The sequence below is a fragment of the Schistocerca americana genome, chromosome 11 (genome assembly GCF_021461395.2).
Source record: "Schistocerca americana isolate TAMUIC-IGC-003095 chromosome 11, iqSchAmer2.1, whole genome shotgun sequence".
NCBI lineage: Eukaryota > Metazoa > Arthropoda > Insecta > Orthoptera > Acrididae > Schistocerca > Schistocerca americana.
In genome coordinates, this window is record NC_060129.1 from 202,086,251 (window position 1) to 202,104,714 (window position 18,464).

General features: G+C 44.3%; 1 pseudogene; it reads right to left on the reverse strand.

Moving 5' to 3' along the window:
* Positions 1-12,548: 12,548 nt before the first annotated feature.
* LOC124554256 lies at positions 12,549-12,666 on the reverse strand (annotated as a pseudogene).
* Positions 12,667-18,464: the final 5,798 nt, after the last annotated feature.

Below are 18,464 nucleotides of genomic sequence, written 5' to 3' on the forward strand. Positions count from 1 at the left end.
TCATGCTGACAAAGTTTTATGAATTTATTCGTAAAACTATAGACAGTAGAAATTAAAATGTCCTGTGGTGCCTCTTCTGATCCAAGTCGGCCCGTTTGACGCCCTACCCCCCCCTGAAGAGTTTTCCAACCTTCCACAACACGTGACAAAAAATCTAGAACTTTTTCCACTTCATAACAGGGTTGCTACAGCAACCAGTATGTATTATATTAAGAAACAAGCTGTGTTAGTTGCAGTGATAAGATTTTTTATTAGCTACCAGTGATGCGATTCGCCATTATTTACGCACCTTTGAATTGGTCTACAGAAAAATACAAAATGTCATAATAGTAGCATTTAGTGAGATTGGATTTTTTTTTTTTTTTTTGTGGGCTGCAATCCAAGGACTGGTTTGACGCAGCTCTCCATGCTACCCTGTTCTCTGCAAGCCTCTTCATCTCCAAGTAACTACCGCAACCTACATCCCTATGAATCTACTTACTGTAATCATCCCTTGGCCTCCTTCTACGATTTTTACCTTCCTCTCCCCCCCCCCCCCCCCCCCAAACTTCCCACCAATACTAAATTGGCGATGCCGTAATGATCCAGTCATGATCTACTTCGAACATCATCAGTTATTTTGCTCTCCACATAGCAAAACTCACCTACTACTTTAAGTGTCTCATTTCCAAATCTAATTCCCCCAGCATCACCTGATTTAATTCGACTACATTCCATCATCCTCGTTTTGCTTTTGTTGATGTTCATCTTACATCTCCCTTTCAAGACACTGTCCACTCCGTTCCGTGTCCTTTGCTGTCTCTGACAGAATTACAATGTCACTGGCAAAGTCCGTGGTTTTTATTTCTTCTCCCTGAAGTTCAATTCCTTCTCCACACTTTTCTGTAGTTTCCTTTACTGCTTGCTCAATATACAGATTGAATAACATCGGGGAGAGGCTACAACCCTGTCTCACTCCCTTCCCAACCACTGCTTCCCTTTCATGTCCCTCGACTCTTATAACTGCCATCTGGTTTCTGTACAAATTGTAAATAGCCTTTCGCTCCCTGTATTTTACCCCTGTCACTTTCAGAATTTCGAAGAGACTATTCCATTGTCAAAAGCTTTCTCCAAGTCTAGAAATGCTATAACGTAGTTTTGCCTCTCCTCAACCTATCTTGTAAGATAAGTCATAGGGTCAGTAATGCCTCGCGCGTTCCTACATTTCTGCGGAATCCAAACTGATCTTCCCCGACGTCGGCTTCTACCAGTTTTTCCATTTGTCTGTAAATAATTCGCTTTAGCGTTCTGCAACCATGACTTATTAAAATGATAGTTTGGTAATCTTTATACCTACTGGAGAGTAATTACCCAGTTATGAATGGCGTCCCGCTACACTACAAGGGCTTCGCCGTCATCTCTGCTCAAGACCTGTCGAGATGGTCTGAAGATAAGTTTCGATCGAAAAGAAACCAGTTGGCATCTGACGTGTACTTCTAAGTTTCTAATAAGTCCTTGAGATAAAGACTGACTAGTATATCAATTATCCACCAGATCGCCGTCGATTTCCGACAATATTGTCAATAAATGATAATTAATCCAAACCCTCAGCTGCCGACAGGTGCTGTTGATATACCTCGATGTGGACAGCTGACAACGTGTGCCCCGACCGGGACTCGAACCCGGGATCTCCATCTGAGCCACCGAGGACACAGATGAATAGCGCGACTGCAGGGACTTATCCCTTGCACGCTTCCCGTGAGACCCACATTCCCAACTGTCCACAATCTACATACGTAATGTACCTAATTGCTGTCCACAGCTGAGGGTTTGGATTAATTATCATTTATTCTAGATAAGCTGCACGGTCATCAATGGTATCTGTTCTTTCGGGAACAGTTACTATCTTCATATATAATATTTTCAATAGTTATTAATAATACGTTAGCTTGGCGTTAGCAAAAGTAGGAAAAAAACAAAGGAACGATGCTTGATTTTTGTGTGCAGTATTGACTTTCGATAGCTTATCTTACAGTATATAGTTAAGAGTGAGTGGTAAGAAAGTGTACTCGGGCAGAAACATTACGAAAACGTAGAATCGAACGCAGCTCCGAAACACTGGGTCATCAAAGGGTCCAATGAAGGAATATTAGGCCGAGAGCAGTTCGGAAGGACTCGGGGATTCTGCTAAGAACTTTAAAAGACAGTGGCCAGGATTCTGATGTGAATTACGGATTCAGCCATAGGATTATAAATTTTCTTCCCGTTTTCTCTATTAGTTCTCAACACGTGACACGTAAAACGTGCACGGCAGACATCTCGTTGCTGGTACAAAGTACTCGAGGCTTACGCTTCGCAATAATTATTGCTTCTCCAAACAGCCCAGGAGACGTTCCACCAAGTAGTAAGTTTATACGGAACGCATATGAAATCAGTTGTCAAATCGTTCTAGCAATGCGCCTGTTTCTAGTAGCACTAAACCCGAATTGTGAAGTTTAGTGCGTTCGTGGAATTGCAACGACTGCTACACTACTGGCCATTAAAATTGCTACACCACGAAGATGACGTGCTACAGACGTGAAATTTAACCGACAGCAAGAAGATGCTGTGATATGCAAATGATTAGCTTTTCAGAGCATTCACACAAGGTTGGTGCCGGTGGCGACACCTACAACGTGCTGACATGAGGAAAGTTTCCAACCGATTTCTCATACACAAACAGCAGTTGACCGGCGTTGCCTGGTGAAACGTCGCTGTGATGCCTCGTGAAAGGAGGAGAAATGCGGACCATCACGTTTCCGACTTTGATAAAGGTCGGATTGCAGTCTATCGCGATTGCGGTTTACCGTATCGCGACATTGCTGCTCGCGTCGGTCGAGATCCAATGACTGAGCAGAATATGGAATCGGTGAGTTCAGGAGGGTAATACGGAACGCCGTGCTGGATCCCAACGGCCTCGTATCACTAGCAGTCGAGATGACAGGCATCTTATCCGCACGGCTGTAACGGATCGTGCGGCCACGTCTCGATCCCTGAGTCAACAGATGGGGACGTTTACAACACAACAACCGTCTGCACGAACAGTTCGACGATGTTTGCAGCAACACGGACTATCAGCTCGGAGACCGTGGCTGCGGTTACCCTTGACGCTGCACCACAGACAGCAGCGCCTGCAATGGTGTACTCGGCGACGAACCTGGGTGCACGAATGGCAAAACGTCATTTTTTCGGATGAACCTAGGTTCTGTTTACAGCATCACGATGGTCGCATCCGCGTTTGGCGACATCGCGAACGCACATCGGAAGCGTGAATTCGTCATTCGCCATACTGGCGTATCACCCAGGGTGATGGTATGGGGTGCCATTGGTTACACGTCTCGGTCACCTCTTGTTCGCATTGACGGCACTTTGAACAGTGGACGTTACATTTCAGATGTGTTACGACCCGTGGCTCTACCCTCCATTCGATCCCTGAGAAACCCTACTTTTCAGCAGGATAATGCACGACCGCATGTTGCAGGTCCTGTACGGGCCTTTCTGGATACAGAAAATGTTCGACTGCGGTCCTGGCCAGCACATTCTCCAGATGTCTCACCAACTGAAAACGTCTGGTCAATGGTGACCGAGCAACTGGCTCGTCACAATACGTGAGTCACCACTCTTGATGAACTGTGGTATCGTGTGAAGCTGAAAGGGCAGCTGTACCTGTACACGCCATCCGAGCTCTGTTTGACTCAATGCCCAGGTGTATCGAGGCCGTTATTACGGCCAGAGGTGGTTGTTCTGGCTACTGATTTCTCAGGATCTATGCACCCGAATTGCGTGAAAATGTAATCACATGTCAGTTCTAGCATAATATATTTGTCCAAGCAAAATGGCACTGAGCACTATGGGAACGTCTATAGTGATCAGTCCCCTAGAACTTAGAACTACGTAAACTTAACTAACCTAAGGACATCACACAACACCCAGTCATTACGAGGCAGAGAAAATCCCTGACCCCGCCGGGAATCGAACCCGGGAACACGGGCCGTAGGAAGCGAGAACGCTACCGCACGACCGCGAGCTGGGGACTATTTGTCCAACGAATACCCGTTTATCATCTGCATTTCTTCTTGTTGTAGCAATTTTAATGACCAGTAGTGTATTTCAATCGTCCTACGAGAAAATAGTGGATGCGATATCAGTCGGAACGGTACTGTACGACAGGTCAGTCCTGTGATAGCAGATTAATGCGAGAATTTTTTCTTTTGTTCATGTCCGTAAGACAGAACTTGAAACGCGTTGTTCTCGAAATACGATTTCTCAAATCGGCATGCAGTAAAACTCCAACAATTTTCAGTCTTTTTATTTGAAAATGTAACCACAACTTTGAAACAACACCACGAAGGGGATTTTAGATTACTCAAACAATATTTACTAACAAATGTTCTCGTTTTTTCGCGAAAATTGAACGACTTTATTCAAACACTCGCCAATTACACAAAAATCCAATGCTTATAAAATTCGCTGTGTGGTTCGCTATCTACACCCATGTAGATTACACAGACTTCTCCCCTCCCCCCCCCCCCCCCCATTTTTTTCCAGATTCAGACTGGAACCATTTATAGTGCGTGTCAGAGATCGCCTCAAATTCAACATTTCTCGGGAGAATTTATGCATTGTCGCCATTTTCTTATATTTTCCGACAAAACTTTTTTGTAACATACTTAAATATAAGCTCAATAACTACCCGACGTATTACGTCTCTACCACCTTTCCTTATGCCCAAAAAATTATCGAAAAAAAAGGTTTTTTTAAAGAACGTTACAGCGACGATACCCCAAATGGATCAGGAAGTTTCCTAATGGATGTGGAGATCCAGTGGATCGTGTCAGTAGTAAATAGACGTTCTGATGAGATTCATCTACATCTGCATCTACGTTTATACTCCGCAAATCACCCAACGGTGTGTGGCGGAGGGCACTTTACGTGCCACTGTCATTACCTCCGTTTCCTGTTCCAGTCGCGTATGGTTCGTGGGAAGAACGACTGCCGGGAAGCCTCCGTGCGCGCTCGAATCTCTCTAATTTCACATTCGTGATCTCCTCGGAGGAGGTATAAGTAGGAGGAAGCAATATATTCGATACCTCATCCAGAAACGCACCCTCTCGAAACCTGGCGAGCAAGCTACACCGCGATGCAAACCGCCTCTCTTGCAGAGTCTGCCAGTCGAATTTGCTAAACATCTCCGTAACGCTATCACGCTTACCAAATAACCCTGTGACGAAACGCGCCGCTCTTCTTTGGATCTTCTCTATCTCCTCCGTCAGACCGATCTGGTACGGATCCCACACTGATGAGAAATACTCGAGTATAGGTCGGACGAGTGTTTTGTAAGCCACCTCCTTTGTTGATGAACTACATTTTCTAAGGACTCGCCCAATGAATCTGAACCTGGCACCCGCCTTACCAACAATTAATTTTATATGACCATTCCACTTCAAATCGTTCCGCACGCATACTCCCAGATATTTTACAGAAGTAACTGCTACCAGTGTTTGTTCCGCTGTCATATAATCATACAATAAAAGATCCTTGTTTCTACGTATTCGCAATACATTGCATTTGTCTGTGTTCCATGTTCGTACATATCCACCGTCCCCAACGCAGAGTACTTGCTTTGGGATGCAATACAATGCGATCGAAAAAAGTCGTACACATGCAAAAAGTTGTGTCTGTGTCCAGGAGTTGCATTACATCCGTTCTGTCAACCACCTCAGAATATCATTGTTGTTGCTATCGAAAACAAATGGAGAAGTTGCTGTAACGGGCAGAACTCACACGACGTCGATAGCATTGCGCAGTTCAGTGCTTGGTACGAGTGTCGCTTTCCTAAGAGCAACGACTTTTCGTTATTGTACAGTATTTTGACAGTGGCTGGCGTCCACGTGCCGCAGACGCATAGAGTTCACTGACGTCGACTTTGCGTCATCCGATTTTCAACGGTGTGCATAAGTTAAAAGAACAGCTTCGAGGACTTCCCTTCGATAGTGATGAATCGGCGAAAGCAGATGCGAGGCGATGGCTGCGTCAATAAACATCCTACCGCGACGTCATGAAGAATCTGGTCTCTCTCCCTGGGAGAAATGTGTCCGCTTTCAGGATTACTAGGTTAACAAATAAACACGTAAACACTAACAATAAAGTTGTGTAACGTTAATAAAGTTCGAAACACGTGTGGACTAAAAATCTTAGGCCAAAATGGAAAATTTTCTGTACTGATTAGCGGTTTCGGCTTATTACTGAGCCATCCTCTGATCTAAAATGGTAGAAAACTGCGTGTAAAAAGTGAACAATGAGAATTACATTCGATACTTGAGTTTCTATTACGCAATGCATACCAATAGAAGAGTAGTTTACTGCGTTACATTGGTATGTATTCCATAACGGAAATTGTAGACTTAGAGAAAGCTTTTGACAATGTTGACTGGAATACTCTCTTTCAAATTCTGAAGGTGGCAGGGGTAAAATACAGGGAGCGAAAGGCTATTTACAATTTGTACAGAAACCAGATGGCAGTTATAAGAGTCGAAGGGCATCAAAGGGAAGCAGTGGTTGGGAAGGGAGTGGGACAGGGTGGTAGCCTCTCCCCGATATTATTCGATCTGTATATTGAGTAAGCAGTAAAGAAAAGAAAAGTTCGGAGTAGGTATTAAAATCCATGGAGAAGAAATAAAAACTTTGAAGTTTGCCGATGACATTGTAATTCTGTCAGAGACAGCAAAGGACTTGGAAGAGCAGCTGAACGGAATGGACAGTGTCTTGAAAGGAGGGTATAAGATGAACATCAACAAAAGCAAAACGAGGATAATGGAATGTAGTCGAATTAAGTCGGGTGACGCTGAGGGAATTAAATTAGGAAATGAGACACTTAAAATAATAAAGGAGTTTTGCTATTTTGGGAGAAAAATAACAGATGAGAGTCGAAGTACAGAGGATATAAAATGCAGACTGGCAACGGCAAGGAAAGCGTCTCTGAAGAAGAGAAACTTGTTAACATCGAGTATACATTTAAGTGTCAGGAAGTCGTTTCTGAAAGTATTTGTATGGAGTGTAGCCACGTATGGAAGTGAAACGTGGACGATAAATAGTTTTGACAAGAAAAGAATAGAATAGAAGCTTTCGAAATGTGGTGCTACAGAAGAATGCTGATGATTAGACGGGTAGATCACATAACTAATGAGGAGGTACTGAATAGAATTGGGGAGAAGAGGAGTTTGTGGCACAACTTGACTAGAAGAAGGGATCGGTTGGTAGGACATGTTCTGAGGCATCAAGGGATCACGAATTTAGTATTGGAGGGCAGCGTGGAGGGTAAAAATCGTAGAGGGATCCCAAGAGATGAATACACTAAGCAGATTCAGAAGGATGTAGGTTGCAGTAGGTACTGGGAGATGAAGAAGCTTGCACAGGATAGAGTAGCATGGAGAGCTGCATCAAACCAGTCTCAGGACTGAAGACAACAACAACAACAACAACAACGACGACGACGGAAATTGGGCTACTGAAAATAATTTTTATTGAACTTCCTGGCAGATTAAAACTGTGTGCCCGACCGAGACTCGAACTCGGGACCTTTGTCTTTCGAGTCTCGGTCCGGCACACAGTTTTAATCTGCCAGTAAGTTTCATGCCAGCTCACACTCCGCTGCAGAGTGAAAATCTCATTCTGGAATAATTTTTTTTCTATATTTATATGCAATTTTTTTTGTATTTTTGGATCTGAAGATAGCTCGGTTATGAGCCGAAAGCGGTAACCAGTAAAGGGAACTTACGATTTTGACGGGAAAATTTTTATCCACACGTGTGTCAAATCAACAAACCACATATCTCCCCTCACTTGCAACATCAAAGAATGACAGTAATAAAGATTGTCTTGTTTAAAAAGCTTTACCATGTTTACGTAAAAATTTCGGAGGCGTTACCTTTAGCACGGTCTAGTACTAAGATACAAGGTCCTTAGGCGGCGTGAAAAATTTAAGCTTCTAAGCCAATAAAATGAAAAGATAGGATCATTTACACGTAGGCCACATATTTCGACACCCACAAACACATTCATCAAAACCAGTAGGGTATTTCCCAATAAGTTCTAGAATCATAAAATTTGACAAGAAGCAAGGTATCACAGACAAGTGAAGGAAAAGCTCCGTAAAATACTAATTTGCAATTCTATCACACTAAAAAAAAATATTTTTTTGTCCATTTGTTGCCCGCGTGTCTGTCTGTCTGTGTCTGTCAAGACTCCTTTTTCTCAGGAACGGGTAGAAATATCAAGTTGCAATTAATGTAAAATACTAAGGTCTTCGGTCCCTCGGCGGTGTAAATAATTTAAGCTTCTAAGTCGGTGCAATCAAAAGATGCTAATCAAAGCCTATTGAGGAACTACGAGGTGCATTCAAGTTCTAAAGCCTCCGATTTTTTTTTCTCCGGACTGGAAAGAGATAGAAACAAGCGCATTGTATTAAAATGAGGCTGCGTTCATTGTCAATACGTCCCAGAGATGGCAGCACCGTACGGCAGACGGAATTTTACCGCCAGCGGCGAGAATGAGATCTGTTATAAATACTTAAAATGGCGACGTTTTCCTTACTTGAACAGCGTGCAATCATTCGTTTTCTGAATTTGCGTGGTGTGAAAGCAATTGAAATTCATCGACAGTTGAAGGAGACATGTGGTGATGGAGTTACGGATGTGTCGAAAGTGCGTTTGTGGGTGCGACAGTTTAATGAAGGCAGAACATCGTGTGACAACAAACCGAAACAACCTCGGGCTCGCACAAGCCGGTCTGACGACACGATCGAGAAAGTGGAGAGAATTGTTTTGGGGGATCGCCGAATGACTGTTGAACAGATCGCCTCCAGAGTTGGCATTTCTGTGGGTTCTGTGCACACAATCCTGCATGACGACCTGAAACTGCGAAAAGTGTCATCCAGGTGGGTGCCACAAATGCTGACGGACGACCACACGGCTGCCCGTGTGGCACGTTGCCGAGCAATGTTGACGCGCTACGACAGCACGAATGAGACTTTCTTTTCGTCGGTTGTGACAATGGATGAGACGTGGATGCCATTTTTCAATCCAGAAACAAAGCGCCAGTCAGCTCAATGGAAGCACACAGATTCACCGCCACCAAAAAAATTTCGGGTAACCGCCAGTGCTGAAAAAATGATGGTGTCCATGTTCTGGGACAGCGAGGGCGTAATCCAAACACATTGCGTTGCAAAGGGCACTACGGTAACAGGTGCATCCTACGAAAATGTTTTGAAGAACAAATTCCTTCCTGCACTGCAACAAAAACGTCCGGGAAGGGATGCGTGTTTCACCGAGACGACGCACCCGCACATTGAGCTATCGTTACGCAACAGTTTCTTCGTGATAACAACTCTGAAGTGATTCCTCATGCTCCCTACTCACCTGACCTGGCTCCTAGTGACTTTTGGCTTTTCCAACAATGAAAGACACTCTCCGTGCCCGCACATTCACCAGCCGTGCAGCTATTGCCTCAGCGATTTTCCAGTGGTCAAAACAGACTCCTAAAGAAGCCTTCGCTGCTGCCAGGGAATCACGGCGTCAGCGTTGTGAAAAATGTGTACGTCTGCAGGGCGATTACGCCGAGAAGTAACGCCAGTTTCATCGATTTCGGGTGAGTAGTTAATTAGAAAAAAAAATCGGAGGCCTTAGAACTTGAATGCACCTCGTATTTACGAGGGGCATTCAATAAGTAATGCAACATTTTCATTCTCGACCAACGTCGGTGGAGGGGAAAAAAAATCAGAATTAGTTGTGGCGCATCAAGGAATATTGCCTGTTCAGTCCCTATAGTTTCAAGAAGTTCCAGGAGATGGCGATTCTATACGTAACCCTCAAAATGGCGTCTGTGACGGCGGTGCGTTCAAAGCAGAGAGCTGTCACGGAGTTTCTTTCGGCGGAAAACCTGAGCATCGCAGATGTCCATGGGCGCTTGTAGAATGTCTACGGAGAAGTGCAAGTGAACAAAAGCACGGTGAGTCGTTGGGTGAGACGCTGTCACCATGGCAGCAAGCCCGGACAAAAATCTGTCCGATCTGCCGCTATGACTCCTGTGATGGTCGAACGTGCGCACACTCTCATTTGAGCTGATCACTCGGATCACAATTTAACTACGTCGGGAGCGGTATGTGGATGATTGGGAGGTTGGTTGTACAGCAAGACGTTGGCTCCTAGGTCCACCAGTAGAGTTGTGCCCTGCAGGGATACAGGCCCCCCACGCCTCCTCCCCCCCCCCCCCCATCCCCCTCCCCCAATCCCAGTAAGACGGCGTAAGGCCATCACCTTGAACTCCGAGACTATGCACTGCTGTGCACTGTAGTTCCCTCTCTGGATTGTCGCACAGATGACAAAATGGTAGATATCGAAATAGACGACAGAGGGATAGAGAAACAATTAAAATCGCTCAAAAGAGGAAAGGCCGCTGGACCTGATGGGATACCAGTTCGATTTCACACAGAGTACGCGAAGGAACTTGCCCCCCTTCTGGCAGCGGTGCACCGTAGGTCTCTAGAAGAGCGTAGCGTTCCAAAGGATTGGAAAAGGGCACAGCTCATCCCCGTTTTCAAGAAGAGACGTCGAACAGATGTGCAGAACTATAGAGCTATATCTCTAACGTCGATCAGTTGCATAATTTTGGAACACGTATTATGTTCGAGTATAATGACTTTTCTGGAGACTAGAAATCTACTCTGTAGGAATCAGCATCGGTTTCGAAAAAGACGATCGTGTGAAACCCAGCTCGCGCTATTCGTCCACGAGACTCAGAGGGCCACAGACACGGGTTCCCAGGTAGATGCCGTGGTTCTTTGCGCAAGGCGTTCGATACAGTTCCCCACAGTCGTCTAATGAACCGAGTAAGAGCATATGGACTATCAGACCAATTGTGTGATTGGATAGAAGAGTTCCTAGATAACAGAACGCAGCGTGTCATTGTCAATGGAGAGAAGTCTTCCGAAGTAAGAGTGATTTCAGGTGTGCCGCAGGGGAGTGTCGTAGGACCGTTGCTATTCACAATATACATAAATGACCTTGTGGATGACATCGGAATTTCACTGAGGCTTTTTGCGAATGATGCTGTAGTATATCGAGAGGTTGTAACACTGGAACATTGTACTGAAATACTGAAGGATCTGCAACGAATTAACGCGTGGTGCAGGGAATGGCAATTGAATCTCAATGAAGGCGTGTAATGTGCTGCGAACACATAAAAAGAAATATTCTTTATCATTTAGCTACAATATAGCAGGCCAGCAACTGGAAGCAGTTAATTTCACAAATTATGTGGTAGTACGCATTAGGAGTGATTTCAAATGGAATGATCATATAAAGTTGATCGTCGGTAAAGCAGATGCCAGACTGAGATTCATTGGAAGAATCCTAAGGAAATGCAATCCGAAAACAGAGGAAGTAGGTTACAGTACGCTTGTTCGCCCACTGCTCGAATACTGCTCAGCAGTGTGGGATCCGTACCAGATAGGGCTGATAGAAGAGAGAGAGAAGATCCAACGGAGAGCAGCGCGCTTCGTTACAGGATCATTTAGTAATCGCGAAAGCGTTACGGAGATGATAGATAAACTCCAGTGGAAGACTCTGCAGGAGAGACGGTCAGTAGCTCGGTACGGGCTTTTGTTGAAGTTTCGAGAACATACCTTCACCGAGGAGTCAAGCAGTATACTGCTCCCTCCTACGTATATCTCGCGAAGAGAGCGTGAGGATAAAATCAGAGAGATTAGAGCCCACACAGATGCATACCGACAATCTTTCTTTCCACGAACAATACAAGACTGGAATAGAAGGGAGAACCGATAGAGGTACTCGAAGTACCCTCCTCCACACACCGTTAGGTGGCTTGCCGAGTATGGATGGAGATGTAGATATGTTGGAAAATAAGGTTTTGTAGCCAAAACAGTGGGGAACGATATGGTGTACCGGAATACTCAATAAAATCAATTTGCTTTCGTAAAAAAAGTCCCTTTTACATACCCGTTCGTCTAGCAGTAGAGCAAATGTGCCTGAAAAGGCAGAGGTCACGGAATCGACTCCAGTTTGGAACACAGGTTTTTCAATCTTCGTTTTAACCTCGTCTTCACCTCTCAACATGTGAGAAGGCGCCAGAAATGACACGTATTTTGGATTCCAAATTCAACTGTAGCTCCTTTTCTCCTGGCCAGGTAACTGAGGAAGTTTAGGGACATGCAAGTCGCCGAAGTGACGTCAAAACAAAGACTTCCATCCAATCCGCTGGCCCACACGACATTATCATTATTGCTACCTAAAACTAAAACCCCTCCCCAACAGTCCATGAAGGCCGAACGGCACCGACCGGCCGCCGTGTCATCCTCAGACCACAGGCGTCGTTGGATACTGATATAGAGGGCCACGCAGAGGTCAACACACCGCTCTCCCGGCTGTAGGTCAGTCTACGAGACCGTAGCAGCTACTTCTCAGTCGAGTGGCTCCTCGGTTTGCCTCACAAGGGCTGAGTGCAGCCCCCCCCCTTGCCAACAGCGCTCGGCAGACCGGACGGTCACCCATCCCAGTGCTAGCCCAGCCCGACAGCGCTTAACTACGGTGATCTGACGGGAACCGGTGTTACCACTGCGGCAAGGCCGTTGGCATTATTACTACCTACATATACAATCAAGTCTAAAGATTTTTTACACATGGCTAGGATTAAAAACCGGACCATATTTAGCTGTGTACAAATTTAAAATCAAGAAAATGGGAAAAAGACAATTAAGTGGTCAGATAGTGGAAATAGAAAACAATAGCAAAAAGACTGGGAGGGGGGGGGGGATAGATGGCAGAAATGTGGATTCTATCTTCCAGATGACTACTGTCTCGTCTGTACATACTAATGGTACATACATTTCTTCTGCATTGTGATGTAAATGTATTTCCAGAGGTTTGGGTGTTCACAGTATATGTTACATTTGTTGCTCATATACATTTTTATCACCTTCGCCTCCCTTCCTTCTCCACCCCCTCTACTCCCACATTTTCCCAGTCCCCCCCTTCTCCACCTTGCCCCCCGTGTCTTTCCCAGTCTTTTTACTATTGTCTTCTATTTATACTCTCTCATAGTTTACGTAATTTGTTGTTGCCAGAATGACTTTTCTACACACCACCTTAATTCCTGTTGCCGTTTTCTTAATTTTAAATACGTACACAGCTCAATATGATCCGGTTTTTAACGCCATACTTCTAATTTTAACGTTTTGAGCAGGTTAATAACGATAATGTTTCATTCACCACTGGACACCCTCTTTGCGAAAACCACCAGTGTCCTCTCTTACTAAAATCTTTCCTTAGCTTACGTAACGCTAGTGCAGTAGCCGTATATTGGTGGGGAAATACTAAATAGCAACTGCCATATTCTGGATGGTTTTTTGTGGAGGTGAAATTTTATATTTCACTGACACTTTTGGGATATATTTTTACGTACCTCCGTCACATAACATGTAACCCTGTAAGTATGAATAACTCTTGTGTTCGTAACTACATATTATTCACTATTAACCTGACAAGGTTATCACTATTTCCTTCCGAAGACGGCCTTTTTATAACCGCTGATATCATGGTCAATAAACTCTCTGTTTTGCAACTGACTGGTTGTTTATTATTTCTCCAAGAAGACTTTGTCTCTAAACCTGGCAGAAAATCCAAGGAGTTTCTGGTCGTATGTGAAGTATGTTAGCGGCAAGAAACAATCAATGCCTTCTCTGCACGTTAACAATGGAGATACTATCGAAGATAGTGCTGCCACAGCAGAGTTATTAAACATAGCCTTCCGAATCGCGCTCACGAAAAAATACGAAGTAAATATTCCAGAATTCGAATCAAGAACAGCTGTTAACATGAGTAATGTAGAAGTAGCAACTTAAATCATTTAATAAAAGCAAGTCTTCTGGTCCAGACTGTATACCAATTGGGTTCCTTTCAGAGTATGCCGATGCAATAGCTCCATACTTAACAATCACACACAACCGTTCGCTCGACATACCCAAAGACTGGAAAGTTGCACAGATCACATTGATATTCAAGAAAGTTAGCAGGAGTAATCCACTAAATTACAGGCCCATATCATTAACGTCAATACGCAGCAGGATTGTGGATCATACCTTGCGTTCGATCATTATGAATTACCTCGAAGAAAACGGTATATTGACACACAGTAACACGGATTTAGAAAAAAAATCGTCCTTGTGAAACACTACTAGCTCTTTACTCGCATGAAGTGTTGAGTGGTATTGACAAGCGGATTGTAGCGAAATTGCTTGCTTGTAGAATATCGTCTCAGTTGTGTGACTGGATTTGTCATTTCCAGTCAGAGAGGTTCGTAGTAACTGACAGAAAGTAATCAAGTACAACAGAAGTGATTTCTGGCGTTCCCCAAGGTAGTGTTACAGGCCCTTTGCTGTTCCTTATCTATATAAACTATTTGTGAGACAATCTGAGCAGCCGTCTTCGGTTGTTTGTAGATGACGCTGTTGCTTGTCGACTAGTAAAGTCATCAGAAGATCAAAACAAATTGCAAAACGAGTTATAAAAGATATCTCTATGGTGCGAAAATTGGCAGTTGACCTTAAATAACAAAGCGTGAGGTCATCCACATGATTATTGAAAGGAATCCGTTAAACATCAGTTACACGATAAATCAGTCAAATCTAAAGGCCGTAAATTTAACAATATTTAGGAATTACAATTGCGAATAACATAAATTGGAAGGAACACACAGAAATTGTTGTGGGGAAGGCTAACCAAAGACTGCGTTTTATTGGCAGGACACTTAGGAACTGTAACAGACCTACTAAGGAGACTGCCTACACTACGCTTGTCCGTCCTCTTTCAGAACACTGCTGCGCTGTGTGGGATCCTTGCCAGATAGGACTGACGGAGTACATCGAAAAAGTTCAAAGAAAGGCAGCACGTTTTGTACTATCGCGAAATAAGGGAGAGAGAGTAACTGAAATGATAGAAGATTTGGGTTTAAAACAAAGGCGTTTTTCGTTGCGGAGGAATCTTGTCACGAAATTCCAGTCATCAACTTTCTCCTCGGAATGCGAAAATATTTTGTTGACGCCGACCTACATAGGGAGAAACGATCACCACGATAAAAATAAGGGAAATCAGAGCGCATACGGAAAGGTATAGGTTTTCGTTCTTTCCGCGCGCTGTACGAGGTTGGAATAACACAGAATTGTGAAGCTGGTTCGACGAACCCTTTGCACGGTACTTAAGCGTAATTTGCGGAGTATCGATGTAGATGTAGATATCAATTACGTTCGTACAGAAACTCTTGGAGGGCGAGTCAGGTTTTTTAGTGTAGATTCCTACTGGTAACCTACGTAATGAACAACTACGGATGACCGTGTATTTCGGTAAGATTCGGGTTACACACCCCATCGGTGACGAGGGCATTAGAGATGGAGGAAGACTGGGCGGAACTCCTGTGTTTCACCACATATCCATCTACGTCTACATCCATACTCCGCAAGCGATCTGACGGTGTGTGGCGGAGGGTACCTTGAGTACCTCTATCCGTTCTCCCTTCTATTCCAGTCTCGTATTGTTCGTGGAAAGAAGGATTGTCGGTATGCCTCCGTGTGGACTCTAATCTCTCTGATTTTATCCTCATGGTCTCTTCGCTAGATATACGTAGGAGGGAGCAATATATTGCTCGACTCCTCGGTGAAGGTATGTTCTCGAAACTTCAACAAAAGCCCGTACCGAGCTACTGAGCGTCTCTCCTGCAGAGTCTTCCACGGGAGTTTATCTATTGTCTCCGTAACGCTTTCGCAATTACTAAATGATCCTGTAACGAAGCGCGCTGCTCTCCGTTGGATCTTCTCTATCTCTTGTATCAACCCTATCTGGTACGGATCCCACACTGCTGACCAGTATGCGAGCAGTGGGCGAACAAGCGTACTGTAACCTACTTCCTTTGTTTTCGGATTGCATTTCCTTACGATTCTTCCAATGAATCTCAGTCTAGCATCTGCTTTACCGACGATTAACTTTATATGATCATTCCATTTTAGATCACTCCTAATGCGTACTCCCAGATAATTTATGGAATTAACTGCTTCCAGTTGCTGACCTGCTATTTTGTAGCTAAATGATAAGGGATCTTTCTTTCTATGTATTCGCAGCACATTACACTTGACTACATTGAGATTCAATTGCCATCCCCTGCACCATGCGTCAGTTCGCTGCTATCTTCCTTTTTTTTAACATACTGCAGTTTCGGCAGCTCGAAACGCATCATCATCAGGGGTACGAACCTGGCAGGCGGCGCGGACTCCTCGCCGTCCAGGTCGCAGGTGAGGCGGCGAATGCGTTCCACCAGAGACTCCTCGGAGGCGCCGTGGCTGGATCCGTGCGCCCGCCGGCTGGGGTGCACGCCGCGCGACCCGGGCTCGTACCTGAAGATGAACCGCAACACACGTTCGAAACGTCACAGGAAACTTTCCAGTTTTGTACAGGACATCTATTCGCCATTAACAATATGAATCAAAGTCGAGTATGTGTTAGAATGACGACAATGAAAACTGCGACGGACCGGGGCTCGAATGCTGACATCCCGCTTAACACGAGTGGTGGTGGTCACCTCAACCGATTCGGCTATCCGTGCACGAATCACGGCCGGACCCAAACTCCCGTAAGTCGTGGTCTGTGTGCCACACCCTGCACTCCTACGTTACGTATATTCCCGTACAGGAAGGCCACATTTATTGAGAGTCTAAAGTCTGGTACTGGCGAATAAATACGAAATAGCTGCAAAAAGGTGGGAATTTAAGGAGATGGGACCTGGATAAACTAAACCAGAGGTTGTAGAGTTTCAGGGAGAGCATAAGGGAACAACTGACAGGAATGGGGAAAAGAAATATAGTAGTAGAAGAATGGGTAGCTTTGAGGGATGAAATAGTGAAGGCAGCAGAGGATCAAATAGGTAAAAAGACGAGGGCTAGTAGAAATCCTTGGGTAACAGCAGAAATATTGAATTTAACTGATGAAAGGAGAAACGGGGTAAATGAAGCAGGCGAAAAGGAATCAAACGTCCAAAAAAGTGATCGACAGGAAGGGCAACATGGCTAAGCAAGGATGGCCAGAGGACAGATGTAAGGATGTAGAGGCTTATCTCACTAGGGGTAAGATAGATACTGCCTACAGGAAAATTAAAGAGACCTTTGGAGAAAAGAGAACCACCTGTATGAATATCAAGAGCTCAGATGGAAAACCAGTGCTAAGCGCAGAACGGAAAGTGGAAAGGTGGAAGGAGTATACAGAGGGTCTATACAAGGGCGATTTGCTTGAAGGCAATATTATGAAAATGGAAGAGGACGCAGATGAAGATGAAATGGATACTGCGTGAAGAATATGACAGAGCACGGAAAGACCAAAGTCGAAACAAGGGCCCAGGAGTAGACAACATTCCATTAGAACAACTCGTAGCCATGGAAGAGCTAGTCATGACGAAACTCTACCATCTGGTGAGCAAGATGTATGAGACACGCGAAGTATCCTCAGACTTCAAGAAGAATATAATAATAACGAGCCCAAAGGAAGCAGGTGTAGACAGATGTGAAAATTACCGGACTATCAGTTTAATAATTCACGTCTGCAAATTACTAACGCGAATTCTTTACAGACGAATGGAAAAACTCGTACAAGCCGACCTCGGGGAAGATCATTTTGGATTCTGTAGAAATGTTGGAACACACGACGCAATACTGACCCTACGATTAATCTAAGAGGATAAGTCAGTGAAGGCAAACTTACGTTTATAGCATTTGTAGACTTAGAGAAAGTTTTTCACTATGTCGACTAGAATACTCTCTCTGAAATTCTAAAGGTGGCAGGGGTAAAATAAAGTGTCGAGGGGCACGGAAAGGAAGCAGTGGTTGGAAAGGGAGTGAGACAGGGTTGTAGTCTATCCCCGATGTTATTCAATCTGTATATTGAGCAAGCAGCGAACGAAAGAAAAGAAAAATTCGGTGTAGGAATTAAAATCCATGGAGAAGAAATAAAAACTTTGAGATTCGCCGATGACGTTGCAGTTCTATCAGAGACATCAAAGGACCTGGAAGAGCAGTTGAACGGAATGGACAGTGTCGTGAAAGGAGGATATAAGATGAACATAAAAAAAAGCAAAACGAGGATAGTGGAATGTAGTCGAATTAAGTTGGGTGATGCTGAGGGAATTACATTAGGAAATGAGACAATTAAAGTAGGAGATGAGCTTTGTTGTTTGGGTAGCAAAATAACTGATGATGGTCGAAGTAGAGAGGATATAAAATGTAGACTGGCAATGGCAAGGAAAACGTTTCTGAAGAAGAGAAAATTGTTAACATCGAGTATAGATTTAAGTGTTAGGGAGTCTTTTCTCAAAGTGTTTGTATGGATTGTAGCCAT